At 36.3% G+C, this 9,763-nt stretch overlaps 1 pseudogene; it reads right to left on the bottom strand.

The window, feature by feature from the left end:
* Positions 1 to 5,341: 5,341 nt before the first annotated feature.
* LOC111177939 (cilium assembly protein DZIP1 pseudogene) overlaps positions 5,342 to 9,763 on the bottom strand; it is a 151,234-nt pseudogene continuing 146,812 nt past the window's right edge.

Here is a 9,763-nt window from a genome sequence, read left to right as displayed (position 1 = left end):
GCGGTGCTCTCCATGTTGGGGAGGCCTGGACAGAGCCACGAGGATAATCTCAGAACCATCACATAATCTCTTGTCCTATACCCAAGATGAAAAATTTCCTTAAGATCAAGACTTGACAAGCATCATTTTTATTACAATAAGATCTACCTAATATAAAAAATTTGAATATACATAGATTTATTTCTGTTTTGCTCACACCTATGAAACTTATGCCTCTATTTTATGAAAACTTTACATTTCTTCTCAATGATTCTAATTAGACAAATTGAGCTGAAAAAAAAGTGACACAGCAGAGAAGGTAAGGGACTCCTTCCATGCATTGTTTATACAGCGAAAGGAAACAGGCAGAGGTGCTTCCTTCTGTCTGGTGGTGAAAATTGCTGAGAGATGGGTCAGTGGAAAGACAGAGCTAGAGCACCATCCTACTTTACCCCGTGTTTTCTGCATACATTTATCATCTTCAGCACTAAGACCACGCAACCTTTTGTTTTGAGAAGGGTTGAGAAACACTTACTGGATCTGTGGCAAGTTGCATAGGTTAAAGTGTTCTGAAGCTTCTCTGTACCGTTCATCTAAAATGTCCTACATATTGGGGCTATTGTGGGATCCCTGAATTTTGATGAAACAAGTACTTTTAAAATTTGAGTTTAATTTGTAATTCAAGTTTAAATCATAACATCATTTTGCAGTATGTGTCATGATGGTATATGTTGCTGACTCAGTAAAGGTTCTAATTTGAATATTACTGGAATATGAGAATTTTAAGTTCTATGCTAAAATCTGGAGTATTTCAATTCAATTCAATTTAATCAACATTTATTGAGACTCCAGTAGGAGCCCTTCACTAATGTACTACTCCAAGTTTTGAGGATACAATATGGTCCCTGCTCACAAAACCAGACCTATAGGCAAATAAGGTACCATATATTAAAGTCAAGAATAGAATTTTGCTTCAGATAAAATAGCAGCTCAGATGAGGGAATGGTTGACTATTCCAGGAATCACTAAGATTAGAAAGGGCTTCTGCGGGGATTGATATTCAGGCCAGTTTTGGATAATGAGTAAGAATTCACATGAATCAGGAGAAGACCTTTTGTGATGGAAAGCATAGTGTGTGCAAAGGAATATGCACATAAGGTAGCATGTAGATTTTTAAGGCAGTCAAGTCGTGGTTGGTAAGTGGCAATGATAAGGAACAAAAAGTAGATTAAGAGTGGTTCATGAAAACCTGGTATGTTTTCAGTATAATTATTTTTATAGAATAAATGGAGACTTGAATGGAAATATAAAATCTTCAATTACTGTTAGAACTTCTCAATGGAATTACAAAACCTGTTTAATTAACTGAACTTGCTAGCAGCAATTCTCTGTGTGATAGCACTAGGTAAATTTTAAAGAGTGCAGAGAAATTGGGCAATGCATAAACAAAAGTGGACTTATAATCAGAAAACCAGGAGTGAAGAGTCCTAGCCTTCCCAGCCCTATTTCATATTAGCTATGGAATATGCTCAAATCTCTTAGCTTCCCAGATGTTATTTCACATCTGTACAATGGGCTAATGATAACCTGTTCTGTGGGGATTCGCACAACTCCAAAGGTTATTTTGAAGGTCAAATTGACATGCATATAAAGTCATCTTTTAAATTCTAAGTTTAAAATATTTTATTCTACAGTCAAGGAGACTGTGGCCCTAACAAATTATATGTTTATAAAAAGTTAGTGTGTATTAACAGCAAGAACTGACAATTAAAACCATAAACTTTGTATTCTTATCCCTGTGCTTTTCCTTTGTTCAAGCAAAAATGTGTATCTCCTACACACCTAACTATCCACTACAGGGCAGGGGACAAGTATACTGAGTTTTAATTCCTGTGGATAGCAGGAATGCTCCCTACAAAACCCAACCCGTACCAAAATTTTTATATGCCTAATGCATTTGCTTTCAGAATAACAATATATTTGTAAGGCACTGGGGAGTAAGAGAAAGAATGCTCTTCCTCTCTCTGCCCCAGAACAATTTGAATTTTTTCCACCTCAGTTCTCTCTGGCAGGGAGTTCATTTCTGCTCCCATCACACGCCAAGCACCATTCATTCAAGGCTGTTACGTGGAGGAGATGAGAGAATTATATCAAACGAGGGTAGCAAAATATTCTTATACACATTCATAGGTACGTACATATTTTGACACCACTGTCCTGCATTTCCTCATTTATTCCCATCGGAAGGAATTTCTCCAGCCCAATTCTAACAGTATATTCTTGGAATTTCTTATCTAGACCTTTCTCCCATTTTCGTCTCCGTATCTAGGTCTGCCATGTTCCCGCTCCAAACCTCTCGTGTTAACTTGATATTCCTCTTCATTTATTATGCAGAGCTACAGCTAGTTCTTTCTTTTACCTTTGTGGTCCTGGTTAGGCCTGAGTGAATGTAGTAACTTCACGTATCAGTAGAACTTTTACACTATAAAATGGGGAGTTTGAAAATTTTTAGGGCAAACACTGAGCCACTAACCCGAAGGAAAAAAAAATGATCATTTTTAATAATTTAAGTTAATCATAAAGTCTTGTGAATTAAGATGTTTTTAGCCTTTCAATTCAAAGGTAATAATAACTGAGCATGCGTTTGTCCTTTTTCCACATCTATCCATCTTTATTTATTGTATCTGTGGTCTCTGATAACTCATTGCAAAACTGAACTCCTATCTGCTCACCCACGTTTTGTCTTTATGGATCAGGCAGGACAACTGCATATAAATTCACAAATTTTTTTGGTAACTTACTCTACTGTTAAACAGACTTCCTGAAATTTGACCTAAACAATTCATGTCCTATTCCTTCATGAAAGATGAAGAATAACTAGAGTGTTCTCAGCGTAATTGTCTTGATGGCAATAACAGATTCTATACTTAATATGGTACCCTAGACAAACTGGCCCTGATTTCTTAAACTGTGTCTTTTAAAAGGTTTAATGTTTCATTTCCCTGGTTTCTTGGCTCATTTCAGATGTCTTATAGCTCTGTGTATAATCTGAATCCTAAATATCAGCTCAAGATCCTCCTGAGGACCCTGCTGTGTTTTTCTTTTTAATTTTTTATCTCTATTTTAATAAAAAGAACTATATACCTTGTATATGTACAAAGTACATATTTGTGTAGGTACTGTCCTTTTTTTTTAAAGTGTTGTTCTCAGGTGTGGCCTTCAGGGATATTCAAGCTGTAATTGGAAGGATTCAGATGAAATGAAAATTTCATTTTGATCATGACTTGGGATATGTGTGTGTGTGCGTGTGTGTGCGTGTGTGTGTGCACGCGCTTGTGTGTGTGTTTATGTGCCTTTAGTATTAGAAGTTATAGGGAATCCCTTCTATTGTTTCTTTCTCTCCCTTCATTTCTCACCTTTTATACTCAATAAAGGATTTTTTTTATATCTTAGGTTAACTTATTTTGTTTTTCATTATAAAATCATAGGCTCTCAGAGCCAGAAAGAACTTTAGAAAGTATAGCAGAATGATTAATAGAGACAGCTCTACAGTTAGATTAAATCCTTTTTCTCAGTTTCTAGTTATATGATCTTAGGCAAGTTGCATAAGTTACCTCTGTTCATTTTTCTTATTTGTAAAATGGGGAAAATAACGGTGCCTATCTCTGAGATCAGACTGTGCTAAGGGTGAATTAGTTTGTGTAACAAGCATAAATCAAGCCTGGGACGTAGTAACTATTCTTTCCTCTGCCTCAGTCTCTCTCTCTCTCTGTCTCTGTTTCTCTTTCTCTCTCTCTGTCTCCCTCTATATATAGAACAATATGGGTTTGAACTGTACAGGTCCATTTATATGTGGATTTTTTAAAATAAATACATGTTATAGTACTACATGACCCTGATTGGTTGAATCCGTGAATGTAGAACCTCGAATATGAGGGCTGATTGTAAAGTTATACATGGATTTTCAGCTTTGCAGAGGGTTGGCACCTCTAAACCCCACATTGTTCAAGGGTCAACTGTGTATGTGTGTATTTATATATAAAATCTTCAGTCCCATAAAGACCTCCTATGTCATATCTATCCTCATTTCCAAAAGTAATTAGCATTTTATTTTAGTTCACTATAATAATTTGCACGCACAAAGCTTGTATAATTTGCAAAGCGTTTTACATATGTTACCATATTCTATCCTAAGAAGAATTTTGAGACATTTGTGGACATACAACATTTATTCCTTATGGTAATAACGTAAACATTCTGATAAATGACTATACATTGTGTATCTTGAATATATCACTAAACTTGGAGTTTTTTATGAAGTTACCATGTATCCTTCATAACTAATAGTAATATTTTGACAGAATTCAATATTACTTGAATATTTTGCATAAAAGTCATGATATAAATAGTTTATATAAAACATTTATGTTTCCACATCCTATTACATTGTTCCTACTGTAAAAAATAAAAAGATAGACTAAAAACATCATATTTTTTCAACACACTGAAGAGCTTTGGATGCAAAGAGATCTAAAGGAAATAAATTCTAGCGAAAAACAAGCCCTTCCAAGAGGGTCAGCAGTCTAGGGCAGCTGGGAGTGTTGCCAAGTCTGAGCCTGTGCTGGCAGAGAAGCAGGCCTTTCATGGGTGGAGGAAATTTGTTTCTGTCAAGAAAGATCACTCATAGGCTTGGAATTCATAGAATCCCTATATGCAGAACAGAGTTAGTTCTCCCTGCCTACCTGCTAGTTCTCCACAAAGGATAGAAATACATGTTAAAAAAAAAATAAGGTTACTAACGTTTTAAAGCAATTAGTGATATCAATATGTTGACGGATTTATAATATATGTAGAAGTAAAATATATGGCAATCTTAATAGGAAAGGATTGAGGGGTATATAAAATTATAATATTAAAAGTCTTACATTATTCATGAAGCTGCAAGTTGCTAACCACCAGAAATATACTACAAAAATATATAGTTAAAAAGCCAATAAAGAAGGTAAAAGGGAATAATAAAAAGTTGATTAAAAGAAGATAGAAAAAGATAAACAAAGAACAGATGGGATAGCCAGATAAAAAAAGATAAACAAAGAACAGATGGGATAGCCAGATAACAAGATAGCAGACTTAATTTCAGCCAAATCAGTAATTATTTTAAATATAAATGGACCAAATTCTCCAACTAGAGTGATTTTCATTAGATTGAAAAAGACCTAATTTTTATACTTTTTCTTTTTGTAATGGAGGGCTTTACTTGAAAGGTTGACAACATGAAGAAAGATCCAAAATCCAACAAACCATTTAGTTAAAATGTTACTTTTTTTGGGAAACAGAGTACATATAGTACCACAAAGTATAAAAAATGCAGAAAACAGTTTATATGAACTTTTTGACTGTTGACAATGTCATTGTTAAGAATAAAACTTAGTTTTGAGGTATTTTAGAATATGGGTTGGGCATTTTAAAAAAGTGAAAAAAACTACAGACATATATGAATTCAGTATTGACTCAATCTATTCTGTTCATAGTATGATAACTTAACTGACGTTTAAACTGGCTACATTTTATTCATAACATATCCAAGGTAAAGATGATGCCACAGAAAGTTTTTAAAGTTCTAAAATAAAACAACATGCTTACAATGGCTCAAAGCTGCATATGGTAAAAGTACTTCTGGAAAATGTAGTTATCTAACATGGGCCTAGCTATATTTTTATAACTCTAAACTTACTTCTATATGAAAAATAAGCAATCTACTCTTAAGATTTCACTGATTCCACTAATTCAATTTTAAGGATACTAACAGAACTTTATAATAAAACACTTCCAGCGTGACAACATACATAAGAAAGATATAAGAAAAGGTTTTAATTCAAACCAAAGCCTGCTATAAGTTTAAAAAAAATTCACTTAAAAATTAGTTGAAAAAAATACACTTAAACACTAGAGTACCGTTCTGAAGAAAAGCTTTTTGTGACTTCAGTGACACATTATTTTTAAGCAGCAGCAGTCTTAAACACCTTTATATCCTTTAAAATACTGTTGACAATTTGTTTTTTAATAACTGCATTAGGTGCCACAAAAGGGACTCTTGTTCTTTGAGAGTCAGCTTCCTTGTTATTGTAGGAGATACTGCCAAGCAGGAGCATTAGAGTCGTGTAGGCAGTACTGAAATACTGCGCTACTGCAATACTGCTGGCGTCTGGAAGGGCCTCCTGATGCGTGGGGTGACAGTTACACATCTGAAGAGTCACTCCAATCAGTCTTGGTTACTAAGCTGCTTTTCAGTGTGCTGGATTCATCCTGAGGTCCTTCTCCCTTTGGCCCTTTCAGGTTAGTTGCACCCCAGGCACTTGGCACTTAAGTAGAATTGGACTCATTCTTCACAGGTGGAGGTTCCTTCTGTTCTCTTCCAATTCTTCTCCCCAAAGATTTCTCTTCCTCTAAGGATGATATGTCCCAGTCATCATCGTCCACATCTGCACACTTTAGATCTTTTTGTTCTTTTTTGATGAACGCCTCTGCAACATTAAGCCCACCAACTGGCTTATTCACATTTCTGTGATTTGAAACTGTCTTTTCAACTTTTCCAGTTAATGTTTTAATGGAGGTTCCTGTGGGCTTGGGAGAAATATCAGAGTCCTTAAGTTCACCTCCCTCAGTCCAGTCAGTGTCACTTTTGACAGTGCTCCTTCCAAAGCTACTCTTGTTGCTTTTAGATGACAGCACAGGAAGTAAGTCTGGCGAGGCATAGGCCTGGATGAGGTCCTCATCGTCCAGCTCTTCCTCTGAACTGAAGGGAGGGGTTGCAGTAGTTGAAGACTTTCTGGGAAAATGATCTTCTGTGATATTTTTCTTAACTTTTGGAACAGATGTCCTATCAGTAAAAACAGGTCTTTGTCTAACCAACTGTCTGCTTTTGGGAGGAAGATGTATTGCTTTGGGTATTTCTCCAGGTGAAAGGGTGTCCACTTGAGAAGCACTGTACCTGTCTGTGGACAGTAGTGTTCCCTGCTCAATTTTACGCGTGACCTGACGTTCAAGGAATTCACGAATTTGCTGAATGTTAGGTACTTGTCATTCCCGCTCATGTCTTGCTGATACTATGGTTCTTAGCACTCTATTCAAGTGGTCACTTGGAATACCACGTATATCTGCGTTAATCCGCAAGGTTTCCAGTAACTCCACCAATCTCTCCTCCAAGACTGTTCTTATTTCCTTAGTGAGGGAAGGGTTATTCTTCAGTTTTCCTTAAATGTATCTTGTTATTTAATTTCTGTTCATTTTCCTTTCCTTTTTCTTCTTCTGAAAGTTCTTCTATTGGTTCCAGTATGTGCAATGAGAATGCCTGTTCATGTGCCATTGTTAGACTTGACTTAGCATCCAAAGTCTGTGGTGCTGGGGTATTCATAGGTACAGTTGGGGTAGTTGGCTTAGATTCAAAAGTTTGCCGGGTTAAAGGATTCCCTCTGGCTTCACTGACACTGTTTAATGGTTTACTGGTAAACTCTTTAATCTTTTGTCTCTGAGTGATGATCGGCTCTTTCTGCTCCTGGAGCCTCTGCCCTAGCTCTTCTATCCTTTTCTTGTAGAATACATTACTTGCATTTAGATCATCTATCATTAGGCTTCGAAGTTTCTCTATATGAGACAGGAGCAGGCTCTTCTCTTTCTTGTGTTCTTGATGAAGAGCCTGAACTCAAGCTGTCCACTTGCTTTCCTGACTATCAAGAAGTTGCATCACATTTTGGAAATCCTGGGGTTGCTGAGGATGTTCTTCTTTAAACTCATTTGCATCTTTTAACGTGCCTGTGCCTGACTTGATCTGCATGTTGGACTTCTGGACTTCTGACAGTTGCTATTCTAATGCTGAATTCTTAGAAGTTAGTTCTTTAAACTCCATCATAAACATTTCCTTGACTTTTTCCATTTCATCAACTAGTTTCTCCTTTTCTTCTTTCCATCTATCGAATAACTTCAGAAATTCTTCCTCTTTTGTTTTCTACATTTCATATTCCTTAGAGAATCTGATTGCATGGCCATGCTGTGCAGCCTCTAGCTGACACTTGGTGAGCTCCTTCAACATGGCGGTCTCATTCTGGAGCTTGTCAGTCTGTACCCTTGTCTTATATTCTGCAAGATGGGAATCTTCAGGGTGGCAGCACTGAATAGGACTTTGTGGCAAAGCTTGGTTCATAAAGGCCTTGTCACAGAAACGGCACTGGTAGTAGCTGGCTTTGGCCTCAGTCATCAGCTGCTGGGTGGAGATCAACTTTTTCCTGCGTTTACACTCTTCCTTGAGTAACTTGATCTCACCGGCCTGCTTGGTGAGGAGCTTCTTGCTCTGCTCGCACTAGGCCAGGCCCAGGCGCAGCCACTCCTCCAGGTTGTGCAGCTGCGAGGTGAGAACTCCTGTGAGTGTAAGTCGAGTGTAAGTCTCTTTTACTTTTTATAAGAGACTCACTTAAGAACATATATAGATTGAAAGTTAAATGATGGATAATAACACGTAAACTATAAGAAAATCAATGTAACGTAAAGGAAAATTAAAATTAAAACCGCACTGAGACATGACTATCCATTAGAATGGCTAAAATTAGAAAGATGGACAAAACTATGTGTTGTCAAGAATATGGAGCAACCAAACTCTCATATACTAGTTGTGGGAATGCAGACCGCTACACGCTCATTCAAAAACTGCTTGACAGATATTATAACTAAACATATTCAAGAAAAACTAGTGCATATGCTCTAAGTAAATAAATAAAAATTACCTGTACTAAATGGCTCAGAGCAGCAATGAGGTATCACCTCCACCAGTCAGAATGGCTATCATCAAAAAGTCTACAAATAATAAATGCAGGGGAGGGTGTGGAGAAAAGGGAACCCTCCTACACTGCTGGTGGGAATGTAAATTGGTTCAGCCACTATGGAAAACAGTATGGTGGTTCCTTAAAAACTTAAAAATAGAGCTACCATGTGATCCAGCAATATCACTCCTTGGTATATATCCAGAAACTATGAAAACTCTAGTTTCGAAAGATACATGGACCCCAGTGTTCATAGCAGCATTGTTTACAATAATGAAGACATGGAAGCAACCCAAGTGCACTCCAACAGACAATGGTCTTAAGAAGATTGTGTGTGTATATACACACAATGGAACATTACTCATCCATAAATAAGAATGAAATATTGCCATTTGCAGCAACATGGATGGACCTAGAGAATATTATGCTGAGTGAAATAAGTCATACAGAGAAAAACAAATACTGTTTGACATCACTTATATATGGAATCTAAAATATAATACAAATGAACCTATATACAAAACAGAAACAGACTCACAGACATAGAAAACAAACTTATGATTACCAAAGGGGAAAGGCATGAGGGGGGAGGGACAAATTAGAAGTATGGGATTAACAGATACAAACTACTATGCATAAAATAGATGAGCAATAAGGATTTACTGTATAGCACAGGGAATTATACCCAATATCTTGCACTAACATATAATGGAATATAATCTGCAAAAAAATGAAAAACACAACTGAATCATTATGCTGTACACCTGAAACTAAAGCATTATTGTAAATCAACCATGCTTCAATAAAAAAATTTTTATTTCTAAGTTCACCATACAATCTTTATTTCTTCCAATATTTCCTACATTTTGCTGTAATTAACTTTTCTGAAACATAAATATCTGATTATGTCTCTTGTCTACTCAGAAATCTCTACAATCTCTTTATGGCTTAGAAAGAAAATTATGATGGTT

This window comes from Delphinapterus leucas, chromosome 2, assembly GCF_059928025.1.
Source record: "Delphinapterus leucas isolate spDelLeu-1000000601 "Yukka" chromosome 2, BTC_Dleu_Yukka2, whole genome shotgun sequence".
NCBI lineage: Eukaryota > Metazoa > Chordata > Mammalia > Artiodactyla > Monodontidae > Delphinapterus > Delphinapterus leucas.
The sequence above is the reverse complement of the archived record's forward strand: the minus strand, read 5'-3'. Positions and strand labels throughout refer to the sequence as shown.